This window comes from Microtus pennsylvanicus, chromosome 4 (genome assembly GCF_037038515.1).
Source record: "Microtus pennsylvanicus isolate mMicPen1 chromosome 4, mMicPen1.hap1, whole genome shotgun sequence".
Classification (NCBI taxonomy): Eukaryota; Metazoa; Chordata; class Mammalia; order Rodentia; family Cricetidae; genus Microtus; species Microtus pennsylvanicus.
In genome coordinates this window covers 70,487,246-70,509,726 of record NC_134582.1, presented here as the reverse complement: position 1 = coordinate 70,509,726, position 22,481 = coordinate 70,487,246, and the positions used below count along the sequence as shown (strand labels likewise).

At 41.1% G+C, this 22,481-nt stretch overlaps 1 pseudogene; it reads right to left on the bottom strand.

Annotated features, from left to right (window-relative positions):
* Positions 1-551: 551 nt before the first annotated feature.
* LOC142848715 (deubiquitinase MYSM1-like) lies at positions 552-9,592 on the bottom strand (annotated as a pseudogene).
* Positions 9,593-22,481: the final 12,889 nt, after the last annotated feature.

Here is a 22,481-nt window from a genome sequence, read left to right as displayed (position 1 = left end):
TATTTGATGGTCACTCAGCTCTCTCCAGCTCCTTCCACATTTTTTTCATTTCCACTAATTTCTTAGTACATTTACTTTTTTAGATAAGAAATATTTTAATCCAAAATATGAATATTGTCATTTTATACAAACACAGTTATAAAATATGAATTTAAATTTTATACGGAAGGGATTCAAGAGGGCAAAAGTGCTTGGGGCCTAAAAAGCTTATGAGCTGTGAGCACAGGTTCAAACCAACTCTAGCAATGGGAGCACTGGAGAAGAATGGCTCAAGGTTAACTGAGGGCCTGATTTGCTTTCTTGAGCACTAAGTCTAATATTATTAATTTTCCTTACCTAAGGCATAACATTACAGTTGTGTCCTCCAAAAAGGCAGAGAGCTTGGGATGAAGGTCTCAGGTGTCTCTGGTCCTCCACTGCTGCACACACTGTTGGGATGGGCTCTTCTGGGAACCTGCTTCATCAACTTCTGTGTTGCATGCCTCCTTGGGTCCAGACTCATCTGTGCTTCTTTAAGGCCTTGGCCAAAGTTGGCAAGGCCAGCATGGGGGCCACCTGCAGTTGTCAAAGCATGTAGACATTTTAAAATATCACAAGAACAACTCTGTTGTACTCTTCTCTTCAGCTGGTCTATTTTCTTCCTTGCTTTTGTAATTGGAAAGGAACAACTTTTCTATCTAAGTCAAGAATTTCTTAGCGATGAAACATTTGGCTACTTTGCTTAGTGTTTTCCTTAGACACTCCAAAAGTTCCCTGCAAATCCCAGTGAAAGATTCTACCCATGGGAACACAGCGCTGAGAAAGCCTGTATTTCTCAATTATCCATCTTGTCTTTTCAAATACTCATTCCCATCGAGGTTCTTCTAACAGCTGTTGTACTTCAAGTTTGTAAATGACAGGCACCATCAGGGTTAACTTCTGCACTTATAACCAAGCAGATCATCTGGGAGCATGGTAAAGGGTTACTTCAATTGTATGGACTAACAATCATTCCAATGAACTTTGCTCCTCTTCTGGAGAAGTAACTCTGGTTGTGTGTCAATATCTCATAAAGACGGATTAGGATCAATTGCAGCATGAGAATGGTACCACCCAATAACACTGTAGCCTCTAAGAGCCAAAGTTCTGAGGCCTGTGTTTGTGATACAAGGTCCACCGCACATTGTAGTCCTTTGCTCAGATTGTTACATGGTTCTGCTGCATAGACTTTAAGGGTCTTCTCAGTCTCTGGGTATCTTCCTCCTAACAGCCCAATCACTTCCGCCATAGACACATGAGCTTGAAAATCCATTATTAAAAGTGCTTCTGAAACTACTTTCACCTAAAAAGACTCCTGCTTTTTTCACTGAAAAAATTACAAGGTATCAGTTGGAAGGGATCAACTGAGCTTTTTGGTAGTTTTGAAAGTTTTGAAGACTTAAACAGGTTTACACTTTACCTCTTCTCTTCTTTTTGCCAGCTCCTCCACAGACAGATGCTCCAATGTTTGCCCTTCTAAGTCTTTTGCACTACTCCAGTTTCCCCGTGGGTCTCGGGCCCTATGTCTCCTTGTACGCATAGACTATTGGGCCAGGCAAGCTGGCATGTTGCTTCTGCATCTGTTCTGTCACTACTCATACTTTAGTGACTGGCTGTGGCCTGTTATGTATTGCCTACTCACATCCAAAATTGGTTACTCCTATCAACTCAAGGTATGTATGTATAAATCCATCTAATGCAATTAGCGTCCTTGCAGTTCTTCAAGCCAGGACATGCTGAGGTCTTATTTAATTAAGTATTTCGGTTTGCATATTTCCCACTGATCCAAAATGTAGTTTTTAATCTTCAAATAGCATTCTGGTGTTTTAGCTTGGTACCCCTCAAAAACTTCAGAAATTTCTTGCTTTTTTCTTTCTTTTTTTAATTTTTTTATTGAAAAAAAAATTCCGCCTCCTCCCAGCCTCCCATTTCCCATCCCCTCCTCCCACTCCTCTCCCCCTCCCCCCACTCCTCTCCCTCTCCCTCCCCAGTCCAAAGAGCAGTCAGGGTTCCCTGCCCTCTGGAAAGTCCAAGGTCCTCCCCTCCTCCATCCAGGTCTAGGAAGGTGAGCATCCAAACTGGCTAGGCTCCCACAAAGCCAGAACATGAAGCAGGATCAAAACCCAGTGCCATTGTCCTTGGCTTCTCATCAGCCCTCATTGTCCGCCATGTTCAGAGAGTTCGGTTTTATCCCATGCTTTTTCAGTCACAGTCCAGCTGGCCTTGGTGAGCTCCCAATAGATCAGCCCCACCGTCTCAGTGGGTGGGTGCACCCCTCACGGTCCTGACTTCCTTGCTCATGTTCTCCCTCCTTCTGCTCCTCACTGGGACCTTGGGAGCTCATTCCAGTGCTCCAATGTGGGTCTCTGTCTCTATCTCCATCCATCGCCAGATGAAGGTTCTATGGTGATATGCAAGATATTCATCAGTATGGCTATAGGATAGGACCATTTCAGGTTCCCTATCCTCAGCTGCCAAAGGAACTAACTGGGAACATCACCCTGGGCACCTGGGAGTCCCTCTAGGTTCAAGTCTCTTGCCAACCCTAAGATGGCTCTTAAGATATATACTTCCCTGCTCCCATATCCACCCTTCCTTTATCCCAACCATCCCATTTCCCCAAGTTCCCCCCATTCTCCCCTTCTCACTTTTCTCTCCCCATCTCCCCTTACCCCTATCCCACACCACCCCCAAGATCCCAATTTTTTGCCTGGCAATCTTGTCTACTTTCCATATCCAGGAGGATAACTATATGTTTTTCTTTGGGTTCACCTTCTTATTTAGCTTCTTTAGGATCATAAATTATTGACTCAATGTCCTTTATTTATGGCTAGAAACCAATTATGAGTGAGTACATCCCATGTTCATCTTTTTGGATTTGGCTTACCTCTCTCAGAATAGTGTTTTCTATTTCCATTCATTTGCATGCAAAATTCAAGAAGTCCTTGTTTTTTACTGCTGAGTAGTACTCTAATATGTATATATTCCATACTTTCTTCATCCATTCTTCCATTGAAGGGCATCTAGGTTGTTTCCAGGTTCTGGCTATTGCAAATAATGCTGCTATGAACATAGTTGAACAAATGCTTTTGTAATATGATAGGGCATCTCTTGGGTATATTCCCAAGAGTGGTATTGCTGGGTCCTGGGGTAGGTTGATCCTGAATTTCCTGAGAAACTGCCACACTGATTTCCAAAGTTGCACAAGTTTGTTTGCATTCCCACCAGCAATGGATGAGTGTACCCCTTCCTCCACAACCTCTCCAGCAAAGGCTATCATTGGTTGTAGCGGCGTAAATGAATGCAGACAGATTGTAAAAAATATATACAGCTTTAATGGGGAAATAGACTTACAGTACCAAGGTTCCCATGGAGAACAGGAAGCAGAAGGGGTGGCTGGGCACAGGCCCAGCAGATTTATAGGTAAACATTAGCCCGAGGCAAACACGCCCCCTAAGGCTGGGCTTAACCCTACAATTGGTGTTTTTGATTTTAGCCATTCTGACAGGTATTGATTTGCATTTCCCTGATGGCTAAGGAGGTTGAGCATGACCTTAAGTGTCTTTTGGCCATTTGAACTTCTTCTTTTGAGAATTCTCTGTTTAGTTCAGTGCCCCATTTTTAAATTGGGTTAATTAGCATTTTAAAGTCTAGTTTCTTGAGTTCTTTATATATTTGGAAATCAGACCTTTGTTTGTTGTGGGGTTGGTGAAGATCTTCTCCCAGTCAGTAGGTTGCCTTTTTGTCTTAGTGACAGTGTCCTTTGCTTTATAGAAGCTTCTCAGTTTTAGTAGGTCCCATTTATTCAATGTTACCCTTAATGTCTGTGCTGCTGGGGTTATACATAGGAAGCGATCTCCTGTGCCCATATGTCGTAGAGTACTTCCCACTTTCTGTATTCAGATTGATATTGAGGTCTTTGATCCATTTGGACTCGAGTTTTGTGCATGGTGATAGATATGGGTCTATTTTCATTCTTCTACAGGTTGACATCCAGTTGTGCCAGCACCATTTGTTGAAGCTTTCTTTCTTCCATTGTATACTTTTAGCTCCTTTATTGAAAATGAGGTGTTCATAGGTTTGTGGGTTAAAATCTGGGTCTTCTATATGATTCCATTGGTCGACTTCTCTGATTTTATGCCAATACCACGCTGTTTTCATTACTGTGGCTCTGTAATAGAGTTTGAAGTCAGGGATGTTAATGCCTCCAGAAGTTCCTTTATTGTATAAAATTCTCTTGGCTATCCTGGGTTTTTTGTTTTTCCATATAAAGTTGATTATTGTCCTGTCAAGATCTGTGGAGAATTTTGATGGGACCTTGATGGGGATTGCATTGAATCTATAAATTGCCTTTGGTAGAATTGCCATTTTTACTATGTTGATCCTCCCAATCCAAGAGCAAGGGAGATCCTTCCATTTTCTGGTATCCTCTTCAATTTCTTTCTTCAATGCCTTAAAGTTCTTGTCAAATAGATCGTTCACTTCCTTGGTTAGAGTTACCCCAAGATATTTTATGCTGTTTGTGGCTTTTGTGAAAGGTAATGCTTCTCTGATTTCCCTCTCTGCTTCCTTATCCTTGTGTATAGGAGGGCAACTGATTTTTGGGAGTTGATCTTGTATCCTGCCACATTACTAAAGGTGTTTATCAGCTGTAGGAGTTCTTTGGTGGAGTTTTGGGGTCGCTTATGTACACTATCATATCATCTGCAAATAACAAAAGTTTAACTTCTTCCTTTCCAATTCGAATCCCCTTGATCCCCTTATGTTGTCTTATTGCTATTGCTAAAACTTCAGGCACTATATTGAAGAGGTATGGAGAGAGTGGACAGCCTTGTCGTGTTCCTGATTTTAGTGGGATGGCTTTGAGTTTTTCTCCATTTAATTTAATGTTAGCTGTCAGCTTGCTGTAAATAGCTTTTATTATATTTAGGTATGACCCTTGTAGCCCTAATCTCTCCAAGACTTTTATCATAAAGGGATGTTGAATTTTGTCAAATGCTTTTTCAGCATCTAATGAAACGATCATATGTTTTTTTTTTTCAGTTTATTTATATGATGGATTACATTGATAGATTTTTGTATGTTGAACCAGCCCAGCATCTCTGGGATGAAACCTACTTGATCAAAATGGATAATTTTTCTAATGTGTTCTTGGATTCGGTTTGCCAGTATTTTATTGAGGATTTTTGCGTCGATGTTCATGAGTGAGATTGGTTGAGTCTTTGTTTGGTTTTGGTATCAGAGTAACTGTAGCTTCATAAAAGGAATTTGGCGATGACTCTTCTGTTTCTATATTGTGAAATACATTAAGGAGTATAGGTATTAGGTCTTCTTGAAAGTTCTGGTAGAATTCCGCATTGAAACCATCTGATCCTTGGCTTTTTTTGGTCGGGAAGTTTTTGATAACAGCTTCTAATTTTTTGCGACTAACAAGTCTATTTAGATTGTTCAGCTGGTCCTGGTTTAACTTTGGTATATGGTATTTATCTAAAAAAAGTGCCCATTTCTTTTACATTTTCCAGTTTTGTGGCATACAGGCTTTTGTAGTAAGATCTAATGATTCTCTGAATTTCCTCTGTATCTGTGGTTATGTCCCTCTTTTCATTTCTGATCTTACTAATTTGCATATTCTCTCTCTTCTGTTTGATTAGTTTGGATAGGGGTTTATCAATCTTGTTGATTTTCTCCAGGAACCAGCTTTTTGTTTCATTGATTCTTTGGATTGTTTTCTGTGTTTCTATTTTGTTGATTTCAGACCTCAGTTTGATTATTTCCAGTCTTCTACTCCTCGTAGGTGAGTCTGCTTCTTTTTTTTCTAGAGCTTTCAGGTGGGCTGTTAAGTCTCCAACATGTGCTTTCTCTGTTTTCTTTAAGTGGGCACTTAGTGCTATGAACTTTCCTCTTAGGACTGCTTTCATAGTGTCCCATAAGTTTGAGTATGTTGTTTCTTTATTTTCATTGAATTCCAGGAAGACTTTAATTTCTTTCTTTATTTCTTCCTTGATCCAGGTGTGGTTCAGTAGTTTACTATTCAGCTTCCATGAGTTTGTAGGCTTTCTGGGGGTAGCATTGTTGTTGAATTCTAACTTTAATCCATGGTGATCCGATAAGACACAGGTGGTTACTAATATTTTTTTTGTAACTGTGGATGTTTGCTTTGTTACCGAGTATGTGGTCAATTTTCAAGAAGGTTCCATGAGCTGCAGAGAAGAAGGTATATTATTTCCTATTTGGGTGGGATTTTCTATAGATGTCTGTTAAGTCCATTTGATTCATTACCTCCATTAATTCTCTTATTTCTCTGTTAGGTTTCTGTCTGATTGACCTGTCCATTGGTGAGAGAGGAGTGTTGAAGGCTCCTACTATTAGTGTGTGCAGTTTGATGACTGCCTTGAGTTTTAGTAATGTTTCTTTTACATAAGTAGGTGCTTTTAAATTAGGGGCATAGATATTCAGGATTGAGACTTCATCCTAATGAATTGTTCCTGTTATGAGTATAAAATGTCCCTCTCCATCTCTTCTGATTGATTTTAGTTTGAAGTCAACTTTGATAGAAATTAGTATGGCCACACCTGCTTGTTTCTTAGGTCCATTTGCTTGATAAGCCTTTTCCCAGCCCTTTACTCTGAGTAGATGCCCGTCTTTGTGGTTGAGGTGTGTTTCTTGTAAACAGCAGAATGTTGGATCCTGTTTTTGTATCCAATCTCTTAGCCTGTGCCTTTTTATAGGTGAGTTGAGTCCATTGACATTAAGAGTGGTTGTTAACTCCGGTCAATTTTTTGGTAGTAGAGTTTGTGTGTTTCCCTTCTTCAAGTTGTGCTGGTGAAGGGTCTCTAGATGTCTGAGTTATTGTGGTCATTGTTGGACTCCTTGGTTAGTGATTTTCCTTCTATTACTTTCTGTAAGGCTGGATTTGTGGCTATGTATTGTTTAAATTTGTTTTTATCCTGGAAAATTTTGTTTTCTCCATTTATAGTGAATGAAAGGTTGGCTGGGTATAGTAGTCTGGGCTTGCATCCATGGTCTCTTAGTTTCTGCAGTACATCTATCCAGGACCTTCTGGCTTTCATGGTTTCCATGGAGAAGTCTGGTGTAAGTCTGATAGGTTTATAAGTAACTTGACCTTTTTCCTTCGCAGCTGTTAATATTCTTTCTTTTTTTCTGTATGCTTTGTGTTTTGATTATTATATGGCAAGGGGATCTTTTTTTGATCCAGTCTATTTGGTGTTCTGTATGCTTCTTGAACCTTCATAGGTATATCTTTCTTTAGGTTGGGAAAGTTTTCTTCTATAATTTTATTAAATATATTTTCTAGACCATTGTGCTGTACTTCTTCTTCTTCTACTCCTATTATTCTTAGGTTTGGTCTTTTTATTGTGTCCCATATTTCCTGAATGTTTTGTGATGAGAGCTTGTTGGATTTGCTGTTTTCTCTTGATCAGTGCGTTTATTTTTCTATGGTATCTTCAGAATCTGAGATTCTTTCTTCTATCTCTTGTATTCTGTTGGTTATGCTTGTTTCTGTAGTCTCTATTTGTTTACCTAGATTTTCCATGTCCAGCCGGTGCTCTGTTTGTGTTTTCTTCATTGCCTCCATTTCAGTTTTCAAGTCTTGAACTGTTTCCATTATCTGTTTGATTGTTTTTCCTTGGTTTCCTAGGATATCATTCACAGATTTACTCAATTCTTCAAACTCTCTGTTATTCTTCTTATCCATTTCTTTAAGGGAGTTTTTCACCTCCTGTTTAAGGGCCTCTATCACTTTCATAAAGTCAATTTTTTTTCTACTTCTTCTTGTTAAGGTGTTCATGTCCTCCTGTTGTGAGGTCGCTGGGTTCGTTTCATGTTGTTTTTCAGATTGTTGGGTAAATTCTTGCATTGGCACCTGCCCATCTCTTCCTCCAAATGCTCCCCTATGGATCTTCTTTTACAGGATCAGGTCTCCTTGCCCACTGATGTACCTTCCCAGTGATGGCTCTCCCCAATGATGGCTCTCCTGGTGCCAAAATCAGATCTCCATGCTGGTTGGGTAGCTTGTAAACAAAGGGCCTAAATTGCTTGCTGCAGGCAGGCTATTGAGACAAAGGAATCTCCACCCACTTGGTTGCCCTCACGACTCGGTCCCAGCACCCAAACAGGCTGAGCTGGGTGATGTTATGTGCCCGAAGAGGAGAGAGAGGCAGAAGGGGGTTCTAGATGCAAGCTGGGTGGGATAGGAAGAGAGAGGCAGTATCCAGGGAGTATAGCCCCTGCAGGAAGACCAGGAAGTATAGGGGGATGAGGAACGTCTGACTTCTGTGTCCCAGGCTGCTGCTGCGGATCAGAAACTCACTCACCCCAGTGATGGCTCTCCTGGTGCCTAGATCAGATCTCCGTGCTGGTTTGGTAGCTTGTAAACAAAGGGCCTACCTTGCTTGCTGCATGCAGGCTATTGAGACAAAGGAACTACAGCCCACCCAGTTCCTTTTCTTTTTCTTGAATGACATTTCTATCTATTTCCACTTCTTGCTCTTGGGATTTAAATTCTTCTCCCTCATGGTCGTCCTCCACCGTTTGGAGAAGAGGCAAAAGCATTTCATTTCCACCTGAATCCTGATGCCTCTCCAAGGACTCTGCAGAGGGTGATGGCTTGGTTTCGTCTGATATTTCTTCTCTGTCTTGCACATCATAGCCTTGGACCAATTTATTGTACTTCTCACTTAATTCGACTGAGTTTTTGTCATTATTGGTTTGCTTTGTAGCCCATGATGTAATTTCTGAGCTTGAACATGCTTCTGTGTTACTTGGCTTCACGTTCTGAAGATACTCCCCGGAAGAGTTAGCTAAGGGGCCTTTTGAGCATATGAATTCTCCGTGGTTGGCTTCGCAAATTTTACCATTAGGAATGTCTAAATGAGATGGCTGCCAGAATTCTTTTCTGGTGTTTGAGAAGTCAACTCATCCAGTTCATCTGACATGTCTACATCTTTATTATCAGATAACTTTTCAATTTTTACAGCATTCAAGTTAGGATTGACACGCCCATCAAACATGATGCTGCCCACACCTTTGTCCTCTCGTCTTTAGATTTCACCTGAAGATCACTGCTGCTCTTCTTAGTTGGTGTTTCTTTCTCCACACCCTTATTTTTAAAGTACTGTCTGGTGTAACTCTTCACTTGTAAAACTGTGTGACTTTGAACTAGTGTTGTGATTTTGGTCCATCTTTGGTCACACTTAGCCAGTCCTTGTTCAAATAATCATTTTTCTTCTATCATAACTGGCTGGTTTTGTAGGAGAATGTACCCTGTTGGTGTATTTTTTTTATCATCTTCCTTTTGATTAATCCAGAATTTTTCTGGAAGTGATTTATTAGACAAATAATACTCTTCTTCCAACAGCATTTTCTCAATGACAGCTCTGTTCTCATCACTGATGGCACTATCTAGAGTCCAAGGAGTATAGCCATTCTCCCTTCCCCATGTTGAATCAAGACAGTGATCTCGAAAGACTAATGCTGTATTTTCATCATTTCTTGGCTGTGCAGCCACCAGAACATCTCCTTCCACATCCATACCCGCCTCCTCTGCCTCCATGACTTCACCTCTCTTAGCACATTAATCCCTTCTTGGTACCTACTTCTCAGAAGACATCCTTTTTTTTCCTGCTATCCCTAATTGTTGATAAGCCCACTCAGTGCTCATCGAGTGTAGATCTGTGTGGTTCTTCTTTTTATTGCTTCCGTTTTTCTGTCAGCATTCTCTATTTGTCATGCAGCCATTTTTCAAGTGTTTTACATCATTTCTTTAATAGAATAGCAAGTTCCAATTTCTTGTCTAGACAAGAGTGATTTATCTAAAATAAAATTGCATAGGGGCAAATACATCAAATGTCACTTTGAGAACGTCAAGATTTAAACCATTTAGTTTAGGAAATATTTTTTCCAATGAATGCTGTATTCAAAAATAGGCTCTCCCTGTGGCTGGAACAATGTCTAGAAGGTTAAAAGCACTGACTGCTCTTCTAGAAGACTCGGGTTTAATTTCCAGCGCCCACATGGCAGCTCATACCTGTCTATAGCTCTGGTTCCAGGGGATCCAGCACCCTCACACATGCAGGCAAAACACCAATGCACATAAAATTATTTTAAAATATAGGCTCTTTCCAAAACAGAATACTTTTATGTACAGTTACTTGGATTAGAAACAGCCAAAAAACACAATAGAAGAAATGGAGACTCCTAAATAATGATTCGTAACATGCAATGTTGGTGCTGAACTCCTTTTTTGGGGGGAGGGGGTGTTCATGACAGGGTTTCTTTGTATCCTGGAACTCACTCTGTAGACCAGACTGGCATCAAACTCACAGAGATCCACCTGCCTCTGCCTCCTGAGTGTTGGGAATAAAGGTGTGTGCCACCACTGCCTGACTGGTGTAGGAGGTCCTTCTGTTTGTGTGTTGCTTTCATTGGTTAATCAATAAAGAAACTGCTTGGCCTGATAGGGCAGAACTTAGTTAGGCAGAGAAGACAGAACTGAATTCTGGGAGGAAGAAAGCCGAGTCAGAGAGAGAGCCGCCTTAGAGATGCCAGGTCAGACATGCTGAATCTTTCCCAGTAAGCCACAATGTCTTGGTGATAATATACAGATTAATAGAAATGGGCTAAACTAAGGTGTAAGAGTTAGCCAATAAGAAGCTAGAGGTAATGGGTCAAGCAGTGATTTAAATAATACACTTTCTGTGTGGTTATTTCGGGGCTAAGCTAGCCGAACGGCTGCGACAAACAAGCGGGCCCTCCCCTTGGAACATATACAGTCCTGTCTATCCTGATCAGGAAGAGATTCAAAGAAGGAGCTGTGGACGGTTTGTGATCTTACACATCTTAATAATCAGAGGACTACGACAGCCAGCAAAGGTCACTGCTCGTAGTTTATGAGTAAAAGTGACCACATACACCACATGCCATCATCATCAGGAACTGTGAAGTGAAAGACGAGAACTTGATTTAATGAAAAGGATGGAAAGAAATTCTGTGTGGTTTCAGCCTTTTGTTAATATATATATATATACATTTTTTTTCCTTTTTGGTTTTTTGAGACAGTGTTTCTCTGTGTTGCCCTGACTGCCCTGGTTAGTAGACCAGGCTGGCCTTAAACTTAAACTATCATTTTTGTCTTACATTGGTGGGATGAGTTAGTATCTGGTATCTTTCTGAGTAATTACCTATATTATTTCATTGAGGATCCCATATCTAATATGCCAGTGGTTCTCAACCTGTGGGTCATGGCCTCGTTAGCAAACTTCTATGTCCAAAACTATTTACATTATAATTCTTAGCAGTAGCAGAACTACAGTTTTGAAGCAGCATACCATGAGGAACTGTGTTAAAGGGCCACAGATTAGGAAGGTTGAGAACCACTATACTAGGCATTTTCTCTTGACCCCAACGAGAGCCTTTTGGAAACAACATAATCAGAAGGATAAACACAAACTGCGTGCCCACAATAACTACTTTTCAAATACATCTATAAAGAACAAAATGAAATTGCCAGTGAACTTATATGAGGCAAATTTACAAAGCTCTTAAAAAATAAAACACACGCCTTTAATCCCAGCACTCTGGAGGCAGAGGCAGGGTGATCTCTGTGAGGTCAAGGCCAGCCTGGTTCTCAAAGCAAGTTCCAGGACAGCCAGAAGTATTACACAGAGAAACCCAGTCTTGAAAAAATCGAAAAAAGAAAAAAGGAAAAAAGGGACCAGCAAGATGGCTCAGGAGGTAAAGCTGCTTGCTGCCAAGCCCAACAGTCTAGTCTTCAGGGTCCAGCATGGCTGAAGGAGAGGACTGACCCCGCACATTGTCCTCTGGCCTCTATATGCACACACACTATTATAGTGGTGTGTTATTTTTGTTTTAATAATTAAAGCTTGCCTGAAAGTCAGTGCAAAGCAGCCACACTAGTTAGCCATAGAATCTGGGTGGTGGTGGTGCACACCTTTACTCCCAGCACTAAGAGGAATGTAAGATGGGAGGAGACAGGTCTCACGCGCAGTCTCATTCTAGGATTCGAAGAGGCAGGATCGCCATTTCGGTTGGAGGTGGAGGTAAGGTAGAGGTGGCTGCTGCTTTGCTTTTCTGACCTTCAGTTTGAGCCCCATGGTGTTACACACCATGTCACATACATGCATATAAACCATGTCACATGCGTGCATGCACACATACACACACACACACCATAAATAAAATTCTTAAAAAATTTAAAACTCAGAAAACATTAGAGGAAGCTGGGTGAAGACTTTATAGTCAGCCTGTGAAATACTTTTGTAATGTAATTCCTGTCTCTGGTGTGAAAGGAGATGACTCTAGGTATTTAGTAATTCCTTTAAAGAAAAAAAAAATGTCTGCACTCTCATACTATGTGGCAAGTTAGGCATTCCTAATCTGAAAATTCAAACTCCAAAGTGCTCCAAATCCCAACACTTCTGGAGAGCTGATGTGATGCTGCAGTGGAAATGTCTCACGTGACAGAGTGCTATCAAGATGCAAAAATACTAAAAAATACAAATAACCTTCAGGCATATGCAGGTATATAGAAAGCATAAGTGCTTTTTGTGCTTAGACTCGGCTCTCAAGCCCATTAAATTTTATTACTTATATGCAAATATTCCAACAACTGAAAAATAGAAAATCTGAAGCACTTCCAGACCCGGACATCTGCTCTCAGTGTGTCTACAGTCACTTCCCCAGCACCCATGCACCTTCAGGTCGCGTTGACAAAGGTGGAATCAAGCATCATCCCTGCTACTCTTTGCTGTTTTGTTAAACAGGTCGTCTGGGGCTGTGGAGATGGCTCCGGTGCTAAGCTGCTTGCTTTGTCTCCCTCACCAGTGTCCCTTCTGAGCATCCAGTGTCCTCTGCTTCAGCCTTACACAGCCAGCGTTGAACCAGATGTCACACTAGCCCTTGATATCCAGCTTTGAGTCATGATGCTGTCCTCCTAACACTCTGGTCACCTGTGAGTTTTCCTTTCTAATTTCTAATGTCAAGATGAAGGACCCTTCTCTGAACTCTTGGAAGTTGTATGCCTGCCTTTTTCGTTGTTGCTGTTGCTCTTGGCTGTTTTCTTTGTCTCTTGTTTTATCTTTTGTGCTACATTCGGAGTCTTGAAAGTAAACGAAAAGGAGTCAGCTGCATATACTACGGATGAACACTAGAGGTCAGTCGTGTCTTGTAATTAAATCGATGAACAGCGGTCAGGTACAGACTGGTACTCCAGATGACCAGAGGGCAGCTTTCTTTTAGGTGAGCAAATGAACAACTTGCGACTCTGTTATCGCTTGGTGTTTTCTTTGTTCTTTTTTTCTTTGTCTTTGTTTGTTTGTTTGTTTGTTTTGAGACAAGGTCTCACTACATAACCCAGGCTGTCCTAGAAATTATGTAGACCAGGCTAGACTCAAACTCATAGAAATCACCTGTTGTAAGTGCTGGAATTTAAGACTTGTGCCACTATGTCCTGCCTTAAACTTAGTTTTTAAAATGTCTCCTTCCCCATCCCCAGCGAAATCTTGGTGATTTTAATTTTTATGTATTTATAAACTAAAGTTTTTATTTTTAAAACATACCAACTTTTAATACCTAGTCAGGTTCAACAAGGAACAGTTAATCACTCATTGGCAGCCACCTTGCCGTATATTACTGTGCACTACCAGCTAGTGTTTGCTGGCAGCCAAAAACAAGGCATGCATTCTTTTGAAAACAACCATGGAATTTGAGGAAAGGGCTGGGAACTGTCTTTTACATTTTGCTTCAATTTTCACAACGGATATACTCTAGCCTTACCTATAAGAGCAGTCAACTGATATAGGTATGAATAATTTGCATTGGTATGATTTTAAGGTCAATTTTGTTATATGTATAAGTGTTTCTGATTTTGATTAAGGTATTGTGATTGTGTAGTTCATTTAAATATGTACTGTATAATTAAGAAATATAGGTTGTTAATGGATAATCATCAATAATAGTAAAGCTTGTAGTCATGTTAGTTAGATTTTCTAGATATATAGAGATATATTTTAGATAGACATTCTTCATGTCTTTCAAAGATTACAGAATAGGACATTTAATGTTTTAATAACTTAGGATTTTTCATGACAATGAGACACTCTGCTCCTGGCAGCACCAATCTACTTCAAGAGGAAGATGGGCATCGAAGAGGATCCTTATGGAGTTTGATAGCCATTTGGGCAAGAAACTGCTCTTGCCTGGACTATTGCATAAACTGGACACAGAGAACCCGCAGAGAGAGAAGCCATGCTCCCGCTCCCGGACAGACACACGCGATGAAGCTCCAACCCAGGATGGACATAGGCTAGAATCTTCCCGGTAAGACCGGTGCTCACAGATTATTAGAGATGGGTTGATTGGGATATCGGAATTAGCCAGTAAGGGCTAGAGCTAAGGGCCAAGCAGTGATTAAAAGAATACAGTGTCTGTGTAATTATTTCGGGTAAAGCTAGCCGGGCAGGCGGCTGGAGTATTGGGGACGCAGCCCCGCCGCCGCTCCATATTACTACAGTCAACGGTTTACAATCTACCACAATTCACTATTGAATATCAGAGCATTGAGAGAGGCCTGGAAATATGCGAAAGGATTATTTTATACAAAAGACAAACATTTAGGTGTTTGGAAATGTTTTATAACACTTTGATCTTTCTTAAAGTGTTTTTGATATTTCTTTCACCTGTATTATTATTTTATATGCATAGGTGTTTTTCCTGCATGTATAACTATGCACCATGAACATGTAGTGCTTGCAGAGGTCAGAAGAATTCATTAGCTCCCCCGAGAGTAGAGTTACATAGAGATGGTTGTGAGAAGCCACATGGGTTCTGGGAATTGGACATGGGTCCTCTGTGTAGTAATGAGGAGCGGGCCTGCTTTTCATCCTGCCTGGCTCCAAGCCACCCGACTAGCTTATATCCCGAAATAACAACACACAAATTGTATTCATTTAAACACTGCCTGGCCCATTAGTTCTAACCTCTTACTGACTAACTCTTACATATTTGCTTAACCCATTTCTATTAATGTGTATTGCCACTCGACTGTGGCTTACTGGCATGAGTCTAACCAGCATCTGTCTCGGAGAGGAGAGCCATGGTGTCTACCACACTGCCTTCTTCCTCCCAGAATTCTGTTCTGTCTTCCCCGCCTACCTGAGTTCGCTCTATCAACTAGGCCAAGGCAGTCTCTTTATTTAACCAATGAAAGTAACACCTAGACAGAAGATCCCTCCTACACCACTCTGAAAGGGCAGCCAGTCAATGCTTGCTCTATCTATCTATCTATCTATCTATCTATCTATCTATCTATCTATCTATCTACCTACCTACCTATCTACCATCTACTATCTATCTACCTATCTATCTATCGATCTATCTACCTACCTATCTACCATCTACTATCTATCTATCTATCTATCTATCTATCTATCTATCTATCTATCTATCATCTACCATTTACACATCTATCTATCATCTATCTACATATCTAGATATCTATCTACTTTTATGTGCACTGGTACTTTGCCTGTGTGTATGCCTATGTAAGCGTGTCTGGTCTCCTGAAGCTGTAGTTACAGACATTTGTGAGCCACCACAAGGTTGCTGGGAATTGAACCTGGGCCCTCTGGAAGAGCAACCAGTGCTCTTCTCAACCACTGAACCATCTCTCCAATCCCCACTGGGTTTTATTTTGTTTTGCTTTGTTTTTTTACGTGACCGATTTATTTTTATGTGGTCTTTTGCCTTTGTGAGAGTGCCAGATCCCTTGGAATCAGAGACAGTTGTACGCTGCCATGTGGGTGCTGGGAATTGAACCTGGGTCTTCTGGAAGAGCAGCCGATGCTTTTAACCATGGAACCATCTCTCCAGCCTGCCAGTCAGTGCTTTCACTGCTGAGCCATCATCCCTCCAGCACTTATAGTTCTTATATACAGAAAGACTCTTAGAATTTTCTCTGTAGTCAGACATGGTGATGCACACCTGTAACCCCAGCACTTGGGAGGCAGAGGTAGGTGAATCCCTGTGAGTGTGAGGCCAGTTTGGTCTACATCTTGAATTCCAGGACTCTTGTATTTATTGTGTGTGTGCGCTCATGCATGTGTGTCCCACAGCAACTGTATGAAGGTCAGAGGACTTGTTGAGGCGGGTCTCTATTTTCAATATGTGGACACCAGGGATTGAACTCAGGTCATTAGACTTGGTGGCAATTACCTTTACCCACTCAGCTAGCTCCAGACCCTAGAAAAACTCTTATTAACTATATTATTTTTCCTCAAACCCAGTAAACCTTCTGTCTTATCAGTATTGTAAGTGGCTCCGTTCCCATTTAATTATAACTTAAGTATGATCATCCTGTAGTTTTTCCTTTTCTTCTGTAATCAATATCCAAGTTATTGGCAACATTTATTGATTTTTGAAAGGGAGAGGGAAGGAAAGAAGGGGAGTGGGGCAAAATTTATAGTTCAATTAAAAGCAATAACATATAAAAATTATTGATTTTGCCCCTAAAATAAATGCCTAATCTGTCCACTACCCTAGCTCTGCCAGCCCCCAGTGTAAATCATCTACTATTTCTCCACCCAAGCCGCTATGAACCACAGCGAAAGAGAGCAACTTCATTGTAAATCTGGTCTGTAGAGTGCCCTCTGAGAATACACCTAGAACTGGAAATCATCCAAGAAAGTGCTCCTTCTGAAAGGAACTAGGAAACACTTGAGGTGACCAGTTCTAGGCATGTCACACAGTCAATCAGTCCTGGTTCTTCAAGAAAAGAGAATTGCTGTCCCTTGTTGCAGTAGATGTGATGGACCATGTCTTTTTCTTTGTTGGATGCTAAATATTCAGAACTGCCAAAATGGGACTACTTACATTAGTGAAGGAACACCATTGTTGTTGAAAGCATGCTTTTTGTCATCCAAAAAGTGGCTGCAGCCTTTGAAGATAATTGACAGTGTCATCTTTTTCTTGTAATCAGCTGAACTTGTCTTGGAGATCATTTATTTGGTAACCCCTCCTTCCAGAGAATTAATAGTGGTTGGGTTAGGAGCAAAGCATTTTCTTTTCTCTTTAAAGAGTGTATAACTTCTCCCATAAAGTCTCCTGGCTACGATATAGAGCGGTATATTAAATCTTCCTGGAAATGTATTTTTAACTTTATTCAGCAGATTGCCTGTAACCTGAAACTAGAATGTATTTGTACTTTGTTGCTTCATTTCACAGAGAAATGAAGGATGATATTTTTAAGAATGGGAATGAAGTGTTCCTGCCGTCTTCAGTTGTTTTTCACTGTGTTCTTTGATTCAACTTGTTCTTTCATCTTCTATCTAGGACAGAGAGGGAACATTAGGCAGGTATAACTGTTGCAAATACTACCTAGCTACCACTCATAATGCAGAGAAGTTTGCTATGTAGTGCCAGGGACTGAGGTCATCGCTTCATGTGTGTTTGACTAGTGCTCCATCGACTGAGCCATTTTCTTCAATATTTCTAATATTCACATAAGAGCCTTTTGTTTTTCCTTTTCCATTTGTATGCTGCTTAGGTGTGTATATGTTTGAATGTTTGTTGTGGGGGGATACACAAGCATTTGTCTGTTTGCACTCATGTACAAGTGTTGGGGTACACGAGTATTTGTCTGTTTGCATGCATGCACAGGTATTGTGGGGATACATGAGCATTTGTCTGTTTGCATGCATGTACAGGTATTGTGGGGATACATGAGCATTTGTCCGTTTGCATGAATGTGTGGGTGTTGGGGTGCACGAGCATTTGTCTGTTTGCATGCATGTATGGGTGTTGGGGTACACGAGCATTTGTCTGTTTGCATGCATGTACAGGTGTTGGGGGATACATGAGCGTTTGTCTGTTTACACGAATGTGCGGGTGTTGGGGTACACGAGCATTTGTCTGTTTGCATGCATGTATGGGTGTTGGGGTACACGAGCATTTGTCTGTTTGTGCACATGTAGAGGTGTTGTGGGGGTACATGACCATTTGTCTGTTTGCATGCATGTACGGGTGTTGGGGTACACAAGCATTGTAGTGGGAGCTGCGGGCCTGCTTTTCGTCCAGCCCGGCTCCCGCATGGCTAGCTTTACACCAGAAATAACAACACACAAACTGTATTCTTTTAAACACTGCTTGGCCCATTATATCTAGTCTCTTCTCAGCTAACTCTCGTACCTGGACTAGCCCATTTCTAATCATGTATGTAGCACCCCAAGGTGTGCTTACCGGGAAGATTCTAGCCTATGTCCATCCTGGGTCGCAGCTGAATCGCGTCTGCCCGGGAGAGGGGAGCATGGCCTCTGAGCTCACTTCCTCTTCCTCTCAGCATTCTATTCTGTTTACTCCACCCACCTATGTTTTAAGCTATGAGGCCAAGCAGTTTGTTTATTACTTAACCAATGAAATCAACAGATTGATAAATGACACTCCCACATCAAAGCATTTTTCTGCCTGCATGTATAGGTGTTACGGGGGTACATAAACATTTGTTTGCATGCATGTACATGTATTGGGGTACACGAGCTTTTGTTTGTTTGCATACGTGTACAGGTGTTGGGGTACACGAGCATTTGTCTGTTTGCATGCATGTACAGGTAGGTGTTGGGGTACACGAGCATTTGTCTGTTTGCATGCATGTACAGGTAGGTGTTGGAGTACACGAGCATTTGTCTGTTTGCATGCATGTACAGGCCTGAAGTTGATGTCAGCCCTCACCCTCCATTGCTTTTCTACATTATTTGCTGAGGCCAGGTCTTTCAGTCAAACCCAGAGCTCCGTACTGTTGCTAGTCTTGCTTGCCAGCTTGCTCTGGAGACTGTAATTACAGGAAAGCTGCCACTCTAACGTGGCATTTCCATCAATTCTATGGCTCTGAATTCTGGTTCTCACACTTGAGTGACCAGCATTTTAACTACAGATCCACCCCCTGGCTTAAATGAAAGTCCAAAAGTTTCTGTCCTAACCAAAAACTATCTCTAAGATTGAGTATGAAGGTACAGAACAACCATAGATAACAGCAGCCTACTGTATAAATAGGAGTCTTTATACCGTTCTTTCTTAATCTTGTATGCCGTCAGTAATGTTGGCTGTTATTTATTTAACATTTTCTGTGTTAATATCTGAATCAGGAACTCTTCACGTTTTCACATCAGCTCTACCAAGTTTAGTTTATGGCTAAAGGAACTGAAATTGTTTATGTTAAATAATTCCTCAAAGACACACAGTCAGAACTGAACAGTACAGGTATTTTAACCCAGCTCAAACACACACAGTCAGAACTGAACAGTACAGGTATTCTAACCCAGCCCAAACGCACACAGTCAGCATTTAACGGTACAGGTATTCCAACCCAGCTCTTTTTTGGGCCCAAAATATATTTGTTTATTCGCTTCCAGCCATCCATCTTTTGCTTTTATTTTTTTACTTCTCTTATTCTCAAATAAATCCTCATTAGAATAATTTTAACGCCAGGAGGTGGTGGTGCACACGCCTTTAATCCCAGCACTCGGGTAGCAGAGGCAGGCGGATCCCTATGAGTTCGAGGCCAGCCTGGTCTACAAGAGCTAGTTCCAGGATAGGCTTGATAGCTACAGTGAAATCCTGTCTCGAAAAAAAGAAAAAAAAGAATATTTTTAAAATTTCAAGTGCATTTGGAGATTTCAAAGCTTTGTTTCCAATAAACTAGCCTAAGATGCATTTGAATTTGGAGAATTTGTCTGAACCAACCGTAAAATTTTAGAAAATATTTGCTAGATTGTCTTTCAAATTATATCACCAGACAGAAGAAACTTCTCAAAATCAGTGTGAGAACTTAGGGGTGTGTGTGTGTGTGTGTGTGTGTGTGTGTGTGTGTGTGTGTGTTGCACTTTGCAGGGAAAGGTCAGGGGACAACTTTTGGAGTTGGTTCTCTCCTACTGTGTGGATCCAGAGGATAACGCTCAAGCTGTCAGATTGGTAGAAGTGTTGTTGCTGGGTGAGCCATCTCACAGCTCTGGCATTCCTTAAGATAACAGAAAAATATCTAAACCAATGCCTTATCTTACACATATTGTTTTCCTACTGTTCTGTGCCCATGCTGGTTGATAGTAAAGCCACAGACTTGTAGGTCGTTCTTGCGTGTGTATGAGAAGAATTCTATAGCTCTCTAGAAGCCTAAGAAAACCTCAAACGCTTTTCTTTGACCAGATTACCAGAGAAGCATTCCAAGTTTAGACTGATGAACAGACTTTAGGAACATCATCTCGGCACACTAACAAGGACCACAGAACTAAAGGATGGAGGACGGGAGGAGAAGAAATAAGTACCTCTTGAGGCTTGAGAAGGTGCCATGGATTGAGGGTTAGGACCATTTATGGCTGCAGTTATGACTTCAGGGGCGAAAAGGAACATGATGTAATTTGTGATAGTTAATGCACTGTTATTTTAGTACAGCGTTTTCCTTGTTCTGTTAATCTATCTTATTTTATGCATGTAAGTGTTTGCACGTATGTTTGTGAGCCATGTGTGTTCCTAATACCTGAGGAGGCCAGAAGAGGGTGGACTCCCCGGATTCCCTGGAGCTGGAGTTCAGGATGGCAGTGAGCCTCCATGTGGGTGCTGTAGACCACCTGGGTCCGCTGCAAAGCAAGGCCTTCTCATAGCCTGAGTCATCTCTTCGGCCTCCACTTCCTGTTAACTTTTGAGAGTTTTACCTTATTAAAGGAGTGATGGACATGTACTGGGCATGGTAGCACACACCTCGTTTAATCCTAGCACTCTGGAGACAGGGGCCGCAGAGCTCTGTGTTGAAGCTAACGTGGTTTACATAGTGAGTTCCAGGCCAGCTGGAGCTCCACAGTGAGTCCCTCTCTGGGAAACCAAAGAGTTGGACATGAGATGAGAGCTTCACTGGAGACTGAAAATAGTCCCTTTGAATTATGGCCCAGAGTTATAGACAGGCATGAATTATTTTGGTTCCAGAGAAAATATGAAAATCATCTTTATTTTGGTTCCAGAGAAAATATGAAAAATCAACTGAGTCTTAATCACCAAATATTTCTTTCCTTCCTCTTACTGTGTCTTGGTCCTAAGATAAACTGTGGTATTCACTTATAACAGGAAAAATGATACTTAAAAGTGGGGTGCCAGGCACATCAAAGGGAATTATTTTGCTCTGGTACAAGAGGATTTATATTTAGAATTTTAAATTATCCATCCCAAGGGTAAAAGCCTAAGAAATTTGGCAAAAATTTAACACTTTTATTATGAGCAAATTAAAAATATGCAAAGCCATCTACTTTAAAACTTGTAAGGAGCTGGCAATTTTAGATGTTATGTATTTTCAATGCGTAAGTTTAGCAATAACAGACACAAGATAGGCTCTGAGTGAGGGCCTGGGTCCCCTCCTCCTGGTGCAGCACAGCAGTGCTATGGAGGGAAGTAACACCCATTTAAAGGGGTGAAGAAAGTTTCACGCCCCAGTGTAACACTGCAACATGAGGCTGGGTGGAAGACACCGTTTGTCCTTGGTTGCAGTGGCAGATGCAGGTTGTGCAGAGTCCAAAGAGAATTCCAGGCTGTGGGCTTGAGATCTGGGTTTTTTTTGTTTGTTTGTTTGTTTTGTTTTTTTTAATATGAAAGGCTGGAAAGCCCTCTCCTGCTTCCCATTCCACTTCAAGAACTCCAACCTCAGCAAAATACTACAAAAGTGGGGATTTTGTTTGTTTTCCCCTAATCCCTCCTTTCGCTAACCTTAGGCCTTCCAGTGTCATATTTATTTATAATTTATTTTTTGCCCCTTTTCTCTTTTTACTTTCTGTTTTCCACTATCTTTAGTCAATATTTAATTGTTTGGTAGTTGTATAATACAGCTGTTGTTTAAGGAAAGTGGCATTTCTTACGACTTTTTTAGAAACTGTGTAGGGTCGGCTTTCTGTGGATGCAGTTTTGTTTTCTTGGGGTCAACCAAGCATGAGTCAAAATCACTAAAAATAAAAAAATTGAAAGTGAGCATGTGCCGACTTTCAAAACCTTGTCTTTTCTGAATGTTCATCACAACATGGTTTGCATGACATTTCTGTGGTATTAGGAACTTATGTGGGTACAGGCATTGCAGAGCTGGGAGATCAAGCCCAGGGCCTTATGCTTCCTGAGCAAACGTCTGTCACTGAGCTGCAACCCCAGTCTACACTGTTTTATAAGGGTCGGAAAAGCTGCAGATGTTGGTATCCATGGTGACTCCTGGAACCGATTCCTTGCTGATTCTAAAGGCTGCCTGGAACTGTTATGCCATTGACCCTGTAGAATTTTGTATATAGCCCGGTCTTGGTCACTGAGTTCTTTTGAACCTTACTTGGGCAGTATTAGGTAATTGTCTAAAGCTACCTTACTTTTTTTCCACCTTGTTTTTTTTTTAAGATTTATTTATCTAGGGGGCT